This window comes from Ipomoea nil, unplaced genomic scaffold (assembly GCF_001879475.1).
Source record: "Ipomoea nil cultivar Tokyo-kokei standard unplaced genomic scaffold, Asagao_1.1 scaffold0164, whole genome shotgun sequence".
Classification (NCBI taxonomy): domain Eukaryota; kingdom Viridiplantae; phylum Streptophyta; class Magnoliopsida; order Solanales; family Convolvulaceae; genus Ipomoea; species Ipomoea nil.
The window spans coordinates 1,015,001-1,029,534 of NW_017616592.1; the positions used below are offsets into that span (position 1 = coordinate 1,015,001).

The window sequence follows — 14,534 nt, forward strand, 5'->3', positions numbered from 1 at the left end:
TAATTATAAATATACACTTCAAATTTTTATTGATGTTGTGAAATTTACCACATTATATTATGGGTATAAGGCTAAGGTTGGGTTGTGTATAGTGAGCCTCAAATTAAGATATGTGGCTATTCAGATTGGTTGATTGTGCCAACTACCATTTAGTGTAATGACATCCTAGTTACCCGCGGTGGGGGCTTACATTTTTTGTTTGAAAATGTTTGAGAAAGTATAGAACATATACTACCTTGTAAATCATCATGGGTATTAAAAAAAAAGAAAGAAGAATAATGGTCCATTTTAGTTCCGACTTTAATTAAATGGTCCAGTTTAGTTCCGACTTTAATTAAATATGAGATCTTAGGGCCGCAATTAGGTTTCATTATATCTTTAAAAAAAAATATTCTTTAATGTTTGCAGGAGTAGCTCAGTTGGTTAGAGCGCGTGGCTGTTAACCTCAAGGTCGAAGGTTTAAGTCCTTCCTCTAGCGACAACCTAGTGACATTTGAACTCACCGGTTTCATACTAATAGTTCCACTGCAACAACACTAGGGCAGAAACTTGTTGTCTAGCTTGTATGGAAGGCTCACAAATTAAGAATTTTATGTCATAGAAGTATTTTTTTATAGATAATTTTACTTTTTTAGTTATTTAACTGTCTTGGTATTATAAGATAGGGAAAAAAAATATTCAAATTACACGTAAAACGATTTAAAGTTTGTAAACAAGGTCAGAAATTTGAACTCTTCAAAATTTACTTCCATAAGTTTGTATATAACATCAATTGAAACTAGTGACTAAATTTTATAATTATAAATATACACTTCAAATTTTTATTGATGTTGTGAAATTTACCACATTATATTATGGGTATAAGGCTAAGGTTGGATTGTGTATGGTGAGCCTCAAATTAAGATATGTGGCTATTCAGATTGGTTGATTGTGCCAACTACCATTTAGTGTAACGACATACTAGTTACCCGTTGTGGGGGCTTACATTTTTTGTTTGAAAATGTTTGAGAAAGTATAGAACATATACTATCTTGTAAATCATCATGGGCATTAAAAAAAAAAAAGAAAGAAGAATAATGGTCCATTTTAGTTCCGACTTTAATTAAATATGTGATCTTAGGGCCGCAATTAGGTTTCATTATTTCTTTAAAAAAAATATTCTTTAATGTTTGCTGGAGTAGCTCAGTTGGTTAGAGCGTGTGGCTGTTAACCACAAGGTCGAAGGTTCAAGTCCTTCCTCTTGCGACTAGCGACATTTGAACTCACCGGTTTCATACTAATAGTTCCACTGCAACAACATTCGGGCAGAAACTTGTATGGAAGGCTCACAAATTAAGAATTTTATGTCATAGAAGTATTTTTTTATAGATAATTTTACTTTTTTAGTTATATAACTGTCTTGGTATTATAAGATAGGGAAAAAAATATTCAAATTACACGTAAAACGATTTAAAGTTTGTAAACAAGGTCAGAAATTTTAACTCTTCAAAATTTACTTCCATAAGTTTGTATATAACATCAATTGAAACTAGTGACTAAATTTTATAATTATAAATATACACTTCAAATTTTTATTGATGTTGTGAAACTTACCACATTATATTATGGGTATATGGCTAAGGTTGGGTTGTGTATGGTGAGCCTCAAATTAAGATATGTGGCTATTCAGATTGGTTGATTGTGCCAACTACCATTTAGTGTAATGACATCCTAGTTACCCGCGGTGGGGGCTTACATTTTTTGTTTGAAAATGTTTGAGAAAGTATAGAACATATACTACCTTGTAAATCATCATGGGCATTAAAAAAAAAGAAAGAATAATAATGGTCCATTTTAGTTCCGACTTTAATTAAATGGTCCATTTTAGTTCCGACTTTAATTAAATATGAGATCTTAGGGCCGCAATTAGGTTTCATTATTTCTTTAAAAAAAAAATATTCTTTAATGTTTGCTGGAGTAGCTCAGTTGGTTAGAGCGTGTGGCTGGTAACCACAAGGTCGAAGGTTCAAGTCCTTCCTCTAGCAACTAGCGACATTTGAACTCACCGGTTTCATACTAATAGTTCCACCTTGTTGTCTAGCTTGTATGGAAGGCTCACAAATTAAGAATTTTATGTCATAGAAGTATTTTTTTATATATAATTTTACTTTTTTAGTTATATAACTGTCTTGATATTATAAGATAGGGAAAAAAATATTCAAATTACACGTAAAACGATTTAAAGTTTGTAAACAAGGTCAGAAATTTGAACTCTTCAAAATTTACTTCCATAAGTTTGTATATAACATCAATTGAAACAAGTGACTAAATTTTATAATTATAAATATACACTTCAAATTTTTATTGATGTTGTGAAATTTACCACATTATATTATGGGTATAAGGCTAAGGTTGGGTTGTGTATAGTGAGCCTCAAATTAAGATATGTGGCTATTCAGATTGGTTGATTGTGCCAACTACCATTTAGTGTAATGACATCCTAGTTACCCGCGGTGGGGGCTTACATTTTTTGTTTGAAAATGTTTGAGAAAGTATAGAACATATACTACCTTGTAAATCATCATGGGTATTAAAAAAAAAGAAAGAAGAATAATGGTCCATTTTAGTTCCGACTTTAATTAAATGGTCCAGTTTAGTTCCGACTTTAATTAAATATGAGATCTTAGGGCCGCAATTAGGTTTCATTATATCTTTAAAAAAAAATATTCTTTAATGTTTGCAGGAGTAGCTCAGTTGGTTAGAGCGCGTGGCTGTTAACCTCAAGGTCGAAGGTTTAAGTCCTTCCTCTAGCGACAACCTAGTGACATTTGAACTCACCGGTTTCATACTAATAGTTCCACTGCAACAACACTAGGGCAGAAACTTGTTGTCTAGCTTGTATGGAAGGCTCACAAATTAAGAATTTTATGTCATAGAAGTATTTTTTTATAGATAATTTTACTTTTTTAGTTATTTAACTGTCTTGGTATTATAAGATAGGGAAAAAAAATATTCAAATTACACGTAAAACGATTTAAAGTTTGTAAACAAGGTCAGAAATTTGAACTCTTCAAAATTTACTTCCATAAGTTTGTATATAACATCAATTGAAACTAGTGACTAAATTTTATAATTATAAATATACACTTCAAATTTTTATTGATGTTGTGAAATTTACCACATTATATTATGGGTATAAGGCTAAGGTTGGATTGTGTATGGTGAGCCTCAAATTAAGATATGTGGCTATTCAGATTGGTTGATTGTGCCAACTACCATTTAGTGTAACGACATACTAGTTACCCGTTGTGGGGGCTTACATTTTTTGTTTGAAAATGTTTGAGAAAGTATAGAACATATACTATCTTGTAAATCATCATGGGCATTAAAAAAAAAAAAGAAAGAAGAATAATGGTCCATTTTAGTTCCGACTTTAATTAAATATGTGATCTTAGGGCCGCAATTAGGTTTCATTATTTCTTTAAAAAAAATATTCTTTAATGTTTGCTGGAGTAGCTCAGTTGGTTAGAGCGTGTGGCTGTTAACCACAAGGTCGAAGGTTCAAGTCCTTCCTCTTGCGACTAGCGACATTTGAACTCACCGGTTTCATACTAATAGTTCCACTGCAACAACATTCGGGCAGAAACTTGTATGGAAGGCTCACAAATTAAGAATTTTATGTCATAGAAGTATTTTTTTATAGATAATTTTACTTTTTTAGTTATATAACTGTCTTGGTATTATAAGATAGGGAAAAAAATATTCAAATTACACGTAAAACGATTTAAAGTTTGTAAACAAGGTCAGAAATTTTAACTCTTCAAAATTTACTTCCATAAGTTTGTATATAACATCAATTGAAACTAGTGACTAAATTTTATAATTATAAATATACACTTCAAATTTTTATTGATGTTGTGAAACTTACCACATTATATTATGGGTATATGGCTAAGGTTGGGTTGTGTATGGTGAGCCTCAAATTAAGATATGTGGCTATTCAGATTGGTTGATTGTGCCAACTACCATTTAGTGTAATGACATCCTAGTTACCCGCGGTGGGGGCTTACATTTTTTGTTTGAAAATGTTTGAGAAAGTATAGAACATATACTACCTTGTAAATCATCATGGGCATTAAAAAAAAAGAAAGAATAATAATGGTCCATTTTAGTTCCGACTTTAATTAAATGGTCCATTTTAGTTCCGACTTTAATTAAATATGAGATCTTAGGGCCGCAATTAGGTTTCATTATTTCTTTAAAAAAAAAATATTCTTTAATGTTTGCTGGAGTAGCTCAGTTGGTTAGAGCGTGTGGCAGGTAACCACAAGGTCGAAGGTTCAAGTCCTTCCTCTAGCGACTAGCGACATTTGAACTCACCAGTTTCATACTAATAGTTCCACTGCAACAACACTCGGGCAGAAACTTGTTGTCTAGCTTGTATGGAAGGCTCACAAATTAAGAATTTTATGTCATAGAAGTATTTTTTTTATAGATAATTTTACTTTTTTAGTTATATAACTGTCTTGGTATTATAAGATAGGGAAAAAAATATTCAAATTACACGTAAAACGATTTAAAGTTTGTAAACAAGGTCAGAAATTTGAACTCTTCAAAATTTACTTCCATAAGTTTGTATATAACATCAATTGAAACTAGTGACTAAATTTTATAATTATAAATATACACTTCAAATTTTTATTGATGTTGTGAAATTTACCACATTATATTATGGGTATAAGGCTAAGGATGGGTTGTGTATGGTGAGCCTCAAATTAAGATATGTGGCTATTCAGATTGGTTGATTGTGCCAACTACCATTTAGTGTAATGACATCCTAGTTACCCGCGGTGGGGGCTTACATTTTTTGTTTGAAAATGTTTGAGAAAGTTAAGAACATATACTACCTTGTAAATCATCATGGGCATTAAAAAAAAAGAAAGAATAATAATGGTCCATTTTAGTTCCGACTTTAATTAAATGGTCCATTTTAGTTCCGACTATAATTAAATATGAGATCTTAGGGCCGCAATTAGGTTTCATTATTTCTTTAAAAAAAAATATGCTTTAATGTTTGCTGGAGTAGCTCAGTTGGTTAGAGCGTGTGGCTGTTAACCACAAGGTCGAAGGTTCAAGTCCTTCCTCTAGCGACTAGCGACATTTGAACTCACCAGTTTCATACTAATAGTTCCACTGCAACAACACTCGGGCAGAAACTTGTTGTCTAGATTGTATGGAAGGCTCACAAATTAAGAATTTTATGTCATAGAAGTATTTTTTTATAGATAATTTTACTTTTTTAGTTATATAACTGTCTTGGTATTATAAGATAGGGAAAAAAATATTCAAATTACACGTAAAACGATTTAAAGTTTGTAAACAAGGTCAGAAATTTTAACTCTTCAAAATTTACTTCCATAAGTTTGTATATAACATCAATTGAAACTAGTGACTAAATTTTATAATTATAAATATACACTTCAAATTTTTATTGATGTTGTGAAACTTACCACATTATATTATGGGTATATGGCTAAGGTTGGGTTGTGTATGGTGAGCCTCAAATTAAGATATGTGGCTATTCAGATTGGTTGATTGTGCCAACTACCATTTAGTGTAATGACATCCTAGTTACCCGCGGTGGGGGCTTACATTTTTTGTTTGAAAATGTTTGAGAAAGTATAGAACATATACTACCTTGTAAATCATCATGGGCATTAAAAAAAAAGAAAGAATAATAATGGTCCATTTTAGTTCCGACTTTAATTAAATGGTCCATTTTAGTTCCGACTTTAATTAAATATGAGATCTTAGGGCCGCAATTAGGTTTCATTATTTCTTTAAAAAAAAAATATTCTTTAATGTTTGCTGGAGTAGCTCAGTTGGTTAGAGCGTGTGGCTGTTAACCACAAGGTCGAAGGTTCAAGTCCTTCCTCTAGCGACTAGCGACATTTGAACTCACCAGTTTCATACTAATAGTTCCACTGCAACAACACTCGGGCAGAAACTTGTTGTCTAGCTTGTATGGAAGGCTCACAAATTAAGAATTTTATGTCATAGAAGTATTTTTTTTATAGATAATTTTACTTTTTTAGTTATATAACTGTCTTGGTATTATAAGATAGGGAAAAAAATATTCAAATTACACGTAAAACGATTTAAAGTTTGTAAACAAGTTCAGAAATTTGAACTCTTCAAAATTTACTTCCATAAGTTTGTATATAACATCAATTGAAACTAGTGACTAAATTTTATAATTATAAATATACACTTCAAATTTTTATTGATGTTGTGAAATTTACCACATTATATTATGGGTATAAGGCTAAGGATGGGTTGTGTATGGTGAGCCTCAAATTAAGATATGTGGCTATTCAGATTGGTTGATTGTGCCAACTACCATTTAGTGTAATGACATCCTAGTTACCCGCGGTGGGGGCTTACATTTTTTGTTTGAAAATGTTTGAGAAAGTTAAGAACATATACTACCTTGTAAATCATCATGGGCATTAAAAAAAAAGAAAGAATAATAATGGTCCATTTTAGTTCCGACTTTAATTAAATGGTCCATTTTAGTTCCGACTATAATTAAATATGAGATCTTAGGGCCGCAATTAGGTTTCATTATTTCTTTAAAAAAAAATATGCTTTAATGTTTGCTGGAGTAGCTCAGTTGGTTAGAGCGTGTGGCTGTTAACCACAAGGTCGAAGGTTCAAGTCCTTCCTCTAGCGACTAGCGACATTTGAACTCACCAGTTTCATACTAATAGTTCCACTGCAACAACACTCGGGCAGAAACTTGTTGTCTAGATTGTATGGAAGGCTCACAAATTAAGAATTTTATGTCATAGAAGTATTTTTTTATAGATAATTTTACTTTTTTAGTTATATAACTGTCTTGGTATTATAAGATAGGGAAAAAAATATTCAAATTACACGTAAAACGATTTAAAGTTTGTAAACAAGGTCAGAAATTTTAACTCTTCAAAATTTACTTCCATAAGTTTGTATATAACATCAATTGAAACTAGTGACTAAATTTTATAATTATAAATATACACTTCAAATTTTTATTGATGTTGTGAAACTTACCACATTATATTATGGGTATATGGCTAAGGTTGGGTTGTGTATGGTGAGCCTCAAATTAAGATATGTGGCTATTCAGATTGGTTGATTGTGCCAACTACCATTTAGTGTAATGACATCCTAGTTACCCGCGGTGGGGGCTTACATTTTTTGTTTGAAAATGTTTGAGAAAGTATAGAACATATACTACCTTGTAAATCATCATGGGCATTAAAAAAAAAGAAAGAATAATAATGGTCCATTTTAGTTCCGACTTTAATTAAATGGTCCATTTTAGTTCCGACTTTAATTAAATATGAGATCTTAGGGCCGCAATTAGGTTTCATTATTTCTTTAAAAAAAAAATATTCTTTAATGTTTGCTGGAGTAGCTCAGTTGGTTAGAGCGTGTGGCTGTTAACCACAAGGTCAAAGGTTCAAGTCCTTCCTCTAGCGACTAGCGACATTTGAACTCACCAGTTTCATACTAATAGTTCCACTGCAACAACACTCGGGCAGAAACTTGTTGTCTAGCTTGTATGGAAGGCTCACAAATTAAGAATTTTATGTCATAGAAGTATTTTTTTTATAGATAATTTTACTTTTTTAGTTATATAACTGTCTTGGTATTATAAGATAGGGAAAAAAATATTCAAATTACACGTAAAACGATTTAAAGTTTGTAAACAAGGTCAGAAATTTGAACTCTTCAAAATTTACTTCGATAAGTTTGTATATAACATCAATTGAAACTAGTGACTAAATTTTATAATTATAAATATACACTTCAAATTTTTATTGATGTTGTGAAATTTACCACATTATATTATGGGTATAAGGCTAAGGTTGGGTTGTGTATGGTGAGCCTCAAATTAAGATATGTGGCTATTCAGATTGGTTGATTGTGCCAACTACCATTTAGTGTAATGACATCCTAGTTACCCGCGGTGGGGCTTACATTTTTTGTTTGAAAATGTTTGAGAAAGTATAGAACATATACTACCTTGTAAATCATCATGGGCATTAAAAAAAAAAAAGAAGAATAATGGTCCATTTTAGTTCCGACTTTAATTAAATGGTCCATTTTAGTTCCGACTTTAATTAAATATGAGATCTTAGGGCCGCAATTAGGTTTCATTATATCTTTAAAAAAAAATAATCTTTAATGTTTGCACGAGTAGCTCAGTTGGTTAGAGCGTGTGGCTGTTAACCACAAGGTCGAAGGTTCAAGTCCTTCCTCTAGCGACTAGCGACATTTGAACTCTTCGGTTTCATACTAATAGTTCCACTGCAACAACACTCGGGCAGAAACTTGCTGTCTAGCTTGTATGGAAGGCTCACAAATTAAGAATTTTATGTCATAGAAGTATTTTTTTATAGATAATTTTACTTTTTTAGTTAAATAACTGTCTTGATATTATAGGATAGAGAAAAAAATATTCAAATTACACGTAAAACGATTTAAAATTTGTAAACAAGGTCAGAAATTTGAACTCTTCAAAATTTACTTCCATAAGTTTGTATATAACATCAATTGAAACTAGTGACTAAATTTTATAATTATAAATATACACTTCAAATTTTTATTGATGTTGTGAAACTTACCACATTATATTATGGGTATAAGGCTGAGGTTGGGTTGTATATGGTGAGCCTCAAATTAAGATATGTGGCTATTCAGATTGGTTGATTGTGCCAACTACCATTTAGTGTAATGACATCCTAGTTACCCGCGGTGGGGGCTTACATTTTTTGTTTGAAAATGTTTGAGAAAGTATAGAACATATACTACCTTGTAAATCATCATGGGCATTAAAAAAAAAAGAAAGAATAATAATGGTCCATTTTAGTTCCGACTTTAATTAAATGGTCCATTTTAGTTCCGACTTTAATTAAATATGAGATCTTAGGGCCGCAATTAGGTTTCATTATTTCTTTAAAAAAAAAATATTCTTTAATGTTTGCTGGAGTAGCTCAGTTGGTTAGAGCGTGTGGCTGTTAACCACAAGGTCGAAGGTTCAAGTCCTTCCTCTAGCGACTAGCGACATTTGAACTCACCAGTTTCATACTAATAGTTCCACTGCAACAACACTCGGGCAGAAACTTGTTGTCTAGCTTGTATGGAAGGCTCACAAATTAAGAATTTTATGTCATAGAAGTATTTTTTTTATAGATAATTTTACTTTTTTAGTTATATAACTGTCTTGGTATTATAAGATAGGGAAAAAAATATTCAAATTACACGTAAAACGATTTAAAGTTTGTAAACAAGGTCAGAAATTTGAACTCTTCAAAATTTACTTCCATAAGTTTGTATATAACATCAATTGAAACTAGTGACTAAATTTTATAATTATAAATATACACTTCAAATTTTTATTGATGTTGTGAAACTTACCACATTATATTATGGGTATAAGGCTGAGGTTGGGTTGTATATGGTGAGCCTCAAATTAAGATATGTGGCTATTCAGATTGGTTGATTGTGCCAACTACCATTTAGTGTAATGACATCCTAGTTACCCGCGGTGGGGGCTTACATTTTTTGTTTGAAAATGTTTGAGAAAGTATAGAACATATACTACCTTGTAAATCATCATGGGCATTAAAAAAAAAAGAAAGAATAATAATGGTCCATTTTAGTTCCGACTTTAATTAAATGGTCCATTTTAGTTCCGACTTTAATTAAATATGAGATCTTAGGGCCGCAATTAGGTTTCATTATTTCTTTAAAAAAAAAATATTCTTTAATGTTTGCTGGAGTAGCTCAGTTGGTTAGAGCGTGTGGCTGTTAACCACAAGGTCAAAGGTTCAAGTCCTTCCTCTAGCGACTAGCGACATTTGAACTCACCAGTTTCATACTAATAGTTCCACTGCAACAACACTCGGGCAGAAACTTGTTGTCTAGCTTGTATGGAAGGCTCACAAATTAAGAATTTTATGTCATAGAAGTATTTTTTTTATAGATAATTTTACTTTTTTAGTTATATAACTGTCTTGGTATTATAAGATAGGGAAAAAAATATTCAAATTACACGTAAAACGATTTAAAGTTTGTAAACAAGGTCAGAAATTTGAACTCTTCAAAATTTACTTCGATAAGTTTGTATATAACATCAATTGAAACTAGTGACTAAATTTTATAATTATAAATATACACTTCAAATTTTTATTGATGTTGTGAAATTTACCACATTATATTATGGGTATAAGGCTAAGGTTGGGTTGTGTATGGTGAGCCTCAAATTAAGATATGTGGCTATTCAGATTGGTTGATTGTGCCAACTACCATTTAGTGTAATGACATCCTAGTTACCCGCGGTGGGGGCTTACATTTTTTGTTTGAAAATGTTTGAGAAAGTATAGAACATATACTACCTTGTAAATCATCATGGGCATTAAAAAAAAAAAAGAAGAATAATGGTCCATTTTAGTTCCGACTTTAATTAAATGGTCCATTTTAGTTCCGACTTTAATTAAATATGAGATCTTAGGGCCGCAATTAGGTTTCATTATATCTTTAAAAAAAATAATCTTTAATGTTTGCACGAGTAGCTCAGTTGGTTAGAGCGTGTGGCTGTTAACCACAAGGTCGAAGGTTCAAGTCCTTCCTCTAGCGACTAGCGACATTTGAACTCTTCGGTTTCATACTAATAGTTCCACTGCAACAACACTCGGGCAGAAACTTGCTGTCTAGCTTGTATGGAAGGCTCACAAATTAAGAATTTTATGTCATAGAAGTATTTTTTTATAGATAATTTTACTTTTTTAGTTAAATAACTGTCTTGATATTATAGGATAGAGAAAAAAATATTCAAATTACACGTAAAACGATTTAAAATTTGTAAACAAGGTCAGAAATTTGAACTCTTCAAAATTTACTTCCATAAGTTTGTATATAACATCAATTGAAACTAGTGACTAAATTTTATAATTATAAATATACACTTCAAATTTTTATTGATGTTGTGAAACTTACCACATTATATTATGGGTATAAGGCTGAGGTTGGGTTGTATATGGTGAGCCTCAAATTAAGATATGTGGCTATTCAGATTGGTTGATTGTGCCAACTACCATTTAGTGTAATGACATCCTAGTTACCCGCGGTGGGGGCTTACATTTTTTGTTTGAAAATGTTTGAGAAAGTATAGAACATATACTACCTTGTAAATCATCATGGGCATTAAAAAAAAAAGAAAGAATAATAATGGTCCATTTTAGTTCCGACTTTAATTAAATGGTCCATTTTAGTTCCGACTTTAATTAAATATGAGATCTTAGGGCCGCAATTAGGTTTCATTATTTCTTTAAAAAAAAAATATTCTTTAATGTTTGCTGGAGTAGCTCAGTTGGTTAGAGCGTGTGGCTGTTAACCACAAGGTCGAAGGTTCAAGTCCTTCCTCTAGCGACTAGCGACATTTGAACTCACCAGTTTCATACTAATAGTTCCACTGCAACAACACTCGGGCAGAAACTTGTTGTCTAGCTTGTATGGAAGGCTCACAAATTAAGAATTTTATGTCATAGAAGTATTTTTTTATAGATAATTTTACTTTTTTAGTTATATAACTGTCTTGATATTATAGGATAGAGAAAAAAATATTCAAATTACACGTAAAACGATTTAAAATTTGTAAACAAGGTCAGAAATTTGAACTCTTCAAAATTTACTTCCATAAGTTTGTATATAACATCAATTGAAACTAGTGACTAAATTTTATAATTATAAATATACACTTCAAATTTTTATTGATGTTGTGAAACTTACCACATTATATTATGGGTATAAGGCTGAGGTTGGGTTGTGTATGGTGAGCCTCAAATTAAGATATGTGGCTATTCAGATTGGTTGATTGTGCCAACTACCATTTAGTGTAATGACATCCTAGTTACCCGCGGTGGGGGCTTACATTTTTTGTTTGAAAATGTTTGAGAAAGTATAGAACATATACTACCTTGTAAATCATCATGGGCATTAAAAAAAACGAAAGAAGAATAATGGTCCATTTTAGTTCCGACTTTAATTAAATGGTCCATTTTAGTTCCGACTTTAATTAAATATGAGATCTTAGGGCCGCAATTAGGTTTCATTATTTCTTTAAAAAAAAAATATTCTTTAATGTTTGCTGGAGTAGCTCAGTTGGTTAGAGCGTGTGGCTGTTAACCACAAGGTCGAAGGTTCAAGTCCTTCCTCTAGCGACTAGCGACATTTGAACTCATCGGTTTCATACTAATAGTTCCACTGCAACAACACTAGGGCAGAAACTTGTTGTCTAGCTTGTATGGAAGGCTCACAAATTAAGAATTTTATGTCATAGAAGTATTTTTTTATAGATAATTTTACTTTTTTAGTTATATAACTGTCTTGGTATTATAAGATAGGGAAAAAAATATTCAAATTACACGTAAAACGATTTAAAGTTTGTAAACAAGGTCAGAAATTTTAACTCTTCAAAATTTACTTCCATAAGTTTGTATATAACATCAATTGAAACTAGTGACTAAATTTTATAATTATAAATATACACTTCAAATTTTTATTGATGTTGTGAAACTTACCACATTATATTATGGGTATATGGCTAAGGTTGGGTTGTGTATGGTGAGCCTCAAATTAAGATATGTGGCTATTCAGATTGGTTGATTGTGCCAACTACCATTTAGTGTAATGACATCCTAGTTACCCGCGGTGGGGGCTTACATTTTTTGTTTGAAAATGTTTGAGAAAGTATAGAACATATACTACCTTGTAAATCATCATGGGCATTAAAAAAAAAGAAAGAATAATAATGGTCCATTTTAGTTCCGACTTTAATTAAATGGTCCATTTTAGTTCCGACTTTAATTAAATATGAGATCTTAGGGCCGCAATTAGGTTTCATTATTTCTTTAAAAAAAAAATATTCTTTAATGTTTGCTGGAGTAGCTCAGTTGGTTAGAGCGTGTGGCTGTTAACCACAAGGTCAAAGGTTCAAGTCCTTCCTCTAGCGACTAGCGACATTTGAACTCACCAGTTTCATACTAATAGTTCCACTGCAACAACACTCGGGCAGAAACTTGTTGTCTAGCTTGTATGGAAGGCTCACAAATTAAGAATTTTATGTCATAGAAGTATTTTTTTTATAGATAATTTTACTTTTTTAGTTATATAACTGTCTTGGTATTATAAGATAGGGAAAAAAATATTCAAATTACACGTAAAACGATTTAAAGTTTGTAAACAAGGTCAGAAATTTGAACTCTTCAAAATTTACTTCGATAAGTTTGTATATAACATCAATTGAAACTAGTGACTAAATTTTATAATTATAAATATACACTTCAAATTTTTATTGATGTTGTGAAATTTACCACATTATATTATGGGTATAAGGCTAAGGTTGGGTTGTGTATGGTGAGCCTCAAATTAAGATATGTGGCTATTCAGATTGGTTGATTGTGCCAACTACCATTTAGTGTAATGACATCCTAGTTACCCGCGGTGGGGGCTTACATTTTTTGTTTGAAAATGTTTGAGAAAGTATAGAACATATACTACCTTGTAAATCATCATGGGCATTAAAAAAAAAAAAGAAGAATAATGGTCCATTTTAGTTCCGACTTTAATTAAATGGTCCATTTTAGTTCCGACTTTAATTAAATATGAGATCTTAGGGCCGCAATTAGGTTTCATTATATCTTTAAAAAAAAATAATCTTTAATGTTTGCACGAGTAGCTCAGTTGGTTAGAGCGTGTGGCTGTTAACCACAAGGTCGAAGGTTCAAGTCCTTCCTCTAGCGACTAGCGACATTTGAACTCTTCGGTTTCATACTAATAGTTCCACTGCAACAACACTCGGGCAGAAACTTGCTGTCTAGCTTGTATGGAAGGCTCACAAATTAAGAATTTTATGTCATAGAAGTATTTTTTTATAGATAATTTTACTTTTTTAGTTAAATAACTGTCTTGATATTATAGGATAGAGAAAAAAATATTCAAATTACACGTAAAACGATTTAAAATTTGTAAACAAGGTCAGAAATTTGAACTCTTCAAAATTTACTTCCATAAGTTTGTATATAACATCAATTGAAACTAGTGACTAAATTTTATAATTATAAATATACACTTCAAATTTTTATTGATGTTGTGAAACTTACCACATTATATTATGGGTATAAGGCTGAGGTTGGGTTGTATATGGTGAGCCTCAAATTAAGATATGTGGCTATTCAGATTGGTTGATTGTGCCAACTACCATTTAGTGTAATGACATCCTAGTTACCCGCGGTGGGGGCTTACATTTTTTGTTTGAAAATGTTTGAGAAAGTATAGAACATATACTACCTTGTAAATCATCATGGGCATTAAAAAAAAAGAAAGAATAATAATGGTCCATTTTAGTTCCGACTTTAATTAAATGGTCCATTTTAGTTCCGACTTTAATTAAATATGAGATCTTAGGGCCGCAATTAGGTTTCATTATTTCTTTAAAAAAAAAATAT

General features: G+C 31.3%; 18 non-coding genes across 18 annotated transcripts; all 18 read left to right on the forward strand.

The window, feature by feature from the left end:
- Positions 1 to 404: 404 nt before the first annotated feature.
- TRNAN-GUU lies at positions 405 to 478 on the forward strand. The gene has a single exon. It is a non-coding gene; the product is annotated as a tRNA-Asn (tRNA).
- Positions 479 to 1,171: 693 nt separating this feature from the next.
- On the forward strand, positions 1,172 to 1,245 carry TRNAN-GUU. Its single transcript has one exon. It is a non-coding gene; the product is annotated as a tRNA-Asn (tRNA).
- A 705-nt stretch (positions 1,246 to 1,950) lies between these two features.
- Positions 1,951 to 2,024, forward strand: TRNAT-GGU. Its single transcript has one exon. It is a non-coding gene; the product is annotated as a tRNA-Thr (tRNA).
- A 694-nt stretch (positions 2,025 to 2,718) lies between these two features.
- On the forward strand, positions 2,719 to 2,792 carry TRNAN-GUU. Its single transcript has one exon. It is a non-coding gene; the product is annotated as a tRNA-Asn (tRNA).
- Positions 2,793 to 3,485: 693 nt separating this feature from the next.
- TRNAN-GUU lies at positions 3,486 to 3,559 on the forward strand. The gene has a single exon. It is a non-coding gene; the product is annotated as a tRNA-Asn (tRNA).
- Positions 3,560 to 4,264: 705 nt separating this feature from the next.
- Positions 4,265 to 4,338, forward strand: TRNAT-GGU. The gene has a single exon. It is a non-coding gene; the product is annotated as a tRNA-Thr (tRNA).
- Positions 4,339 to 5,055: 717 nt separating this feature from the next.
- On the forward strand, positions 5,056 to 5,129 carry TRNAN-GUU. The gene has a single exon. It is a non-coding gene; the product is annotated as a tRNA-Asn (tRNA).
- Positions 5,130 to 5,846: 717 nt separating this feature from the next.
- On the forward strand, positions 5,847 to 5,920 carry TRNAN-GUU. The gene has a single exon. It is a non-coding gene; the product is annotated as a tRNA-Asn (tRNA).
- Positions 5,921 to 6,637: 717 nt separating this feature from the next.
- On the forward strand, positions 6,638 to 6,711 carry TRNAN-GUU. Its single transcript has one exon. It is a non-coding gene; the product is annotated as a tRNA-Asn (tRNA).
- A 717-nt stretch (positions 6,712 to 7,428) lies between these two features.
- On the forward strand, positions 7,429 to 7,502 carry TRNAN-GUU. Its single transcript has one exon. It is a non-coding gene; the product is annotated as a tRNA-Asn (tRNA).
- A 715-nt stretch (positions 7,503 to 8,217) lies between these two features.
- On the forward strand, positions 8,218 to 8,291 carry TRNAN-GUU. Its single transcript has one exon. It is a non-coding gene; the product is annotated as a tRNA-Asn (tRNA).
- A 718-nt stretch (positions 8,292 to 9,009) lies between these two features.
- TRNAN-GUU lies at positions 9,010 to 9,083 on the forward strand. Its single transcript has one exon. It is a non-coding gene; the product is annotated as a tRNA-Asn (tRNA).
- Positions 9,084 to 9,802: 719 nt separating this feature from the next.
- TRNAN-GUU lies at positions 9,803 to 9,876 on the forward strand. Its single transcript has one exon. It is a non-coding gene; the product is annotated as a tRNA-Asn (tRNA).
- Positions 9,877 to 10,591: 715 nt separating this feature from the next.
- Positions 10,592 to 10,665, forward strand: TRNAN-GUU. Its single transcript has one exon. It is a non-coding gene; the product is annotated as a tRNA-Asn (tRNA).
- A 718-nt stretch (positions 10,666 to 11,383) lies between these two features.
- TRNAN-GUU lies at positions 11,384 to 11,457 on the forward strand. Its single transcript has one exon. It is a non-coding gene; the product is annotated as a tRNA-Asn (tRNA).
- Positions 11,458 to 12,174: 717 nt separating this feature from the next.
- TRNAN-GUU lies at positions 12,175 to 12,248 on the forward strand. Its single transcript has one exon. It is a non-coding gene; the product is annotated as a tRNA-Asn (tRNA).
- A 717-nt stretch (positions 12,249 to 12,965) lies between these two features.
- TRNAN-GUU lies at positions 12,966 to 13,039 on the forward strand. The gene has a single exon. It is a non-coding gene; the product is annotated as a tRNA-Asn (tRNA).
- A 716-nt stretch (positions 13,040 to 13,755) lies between these two features.
- TRNAN-GUU lies at positions 13,756 to 13,829 on the forward strand. The gene has a single exon. It is a non-coding gene; the product is annotated as a tRNA-Asn (tRNA).
- The last annotated feature ends 705 nt before the right edge of the window (positions 13,830 to 14,534 follow it).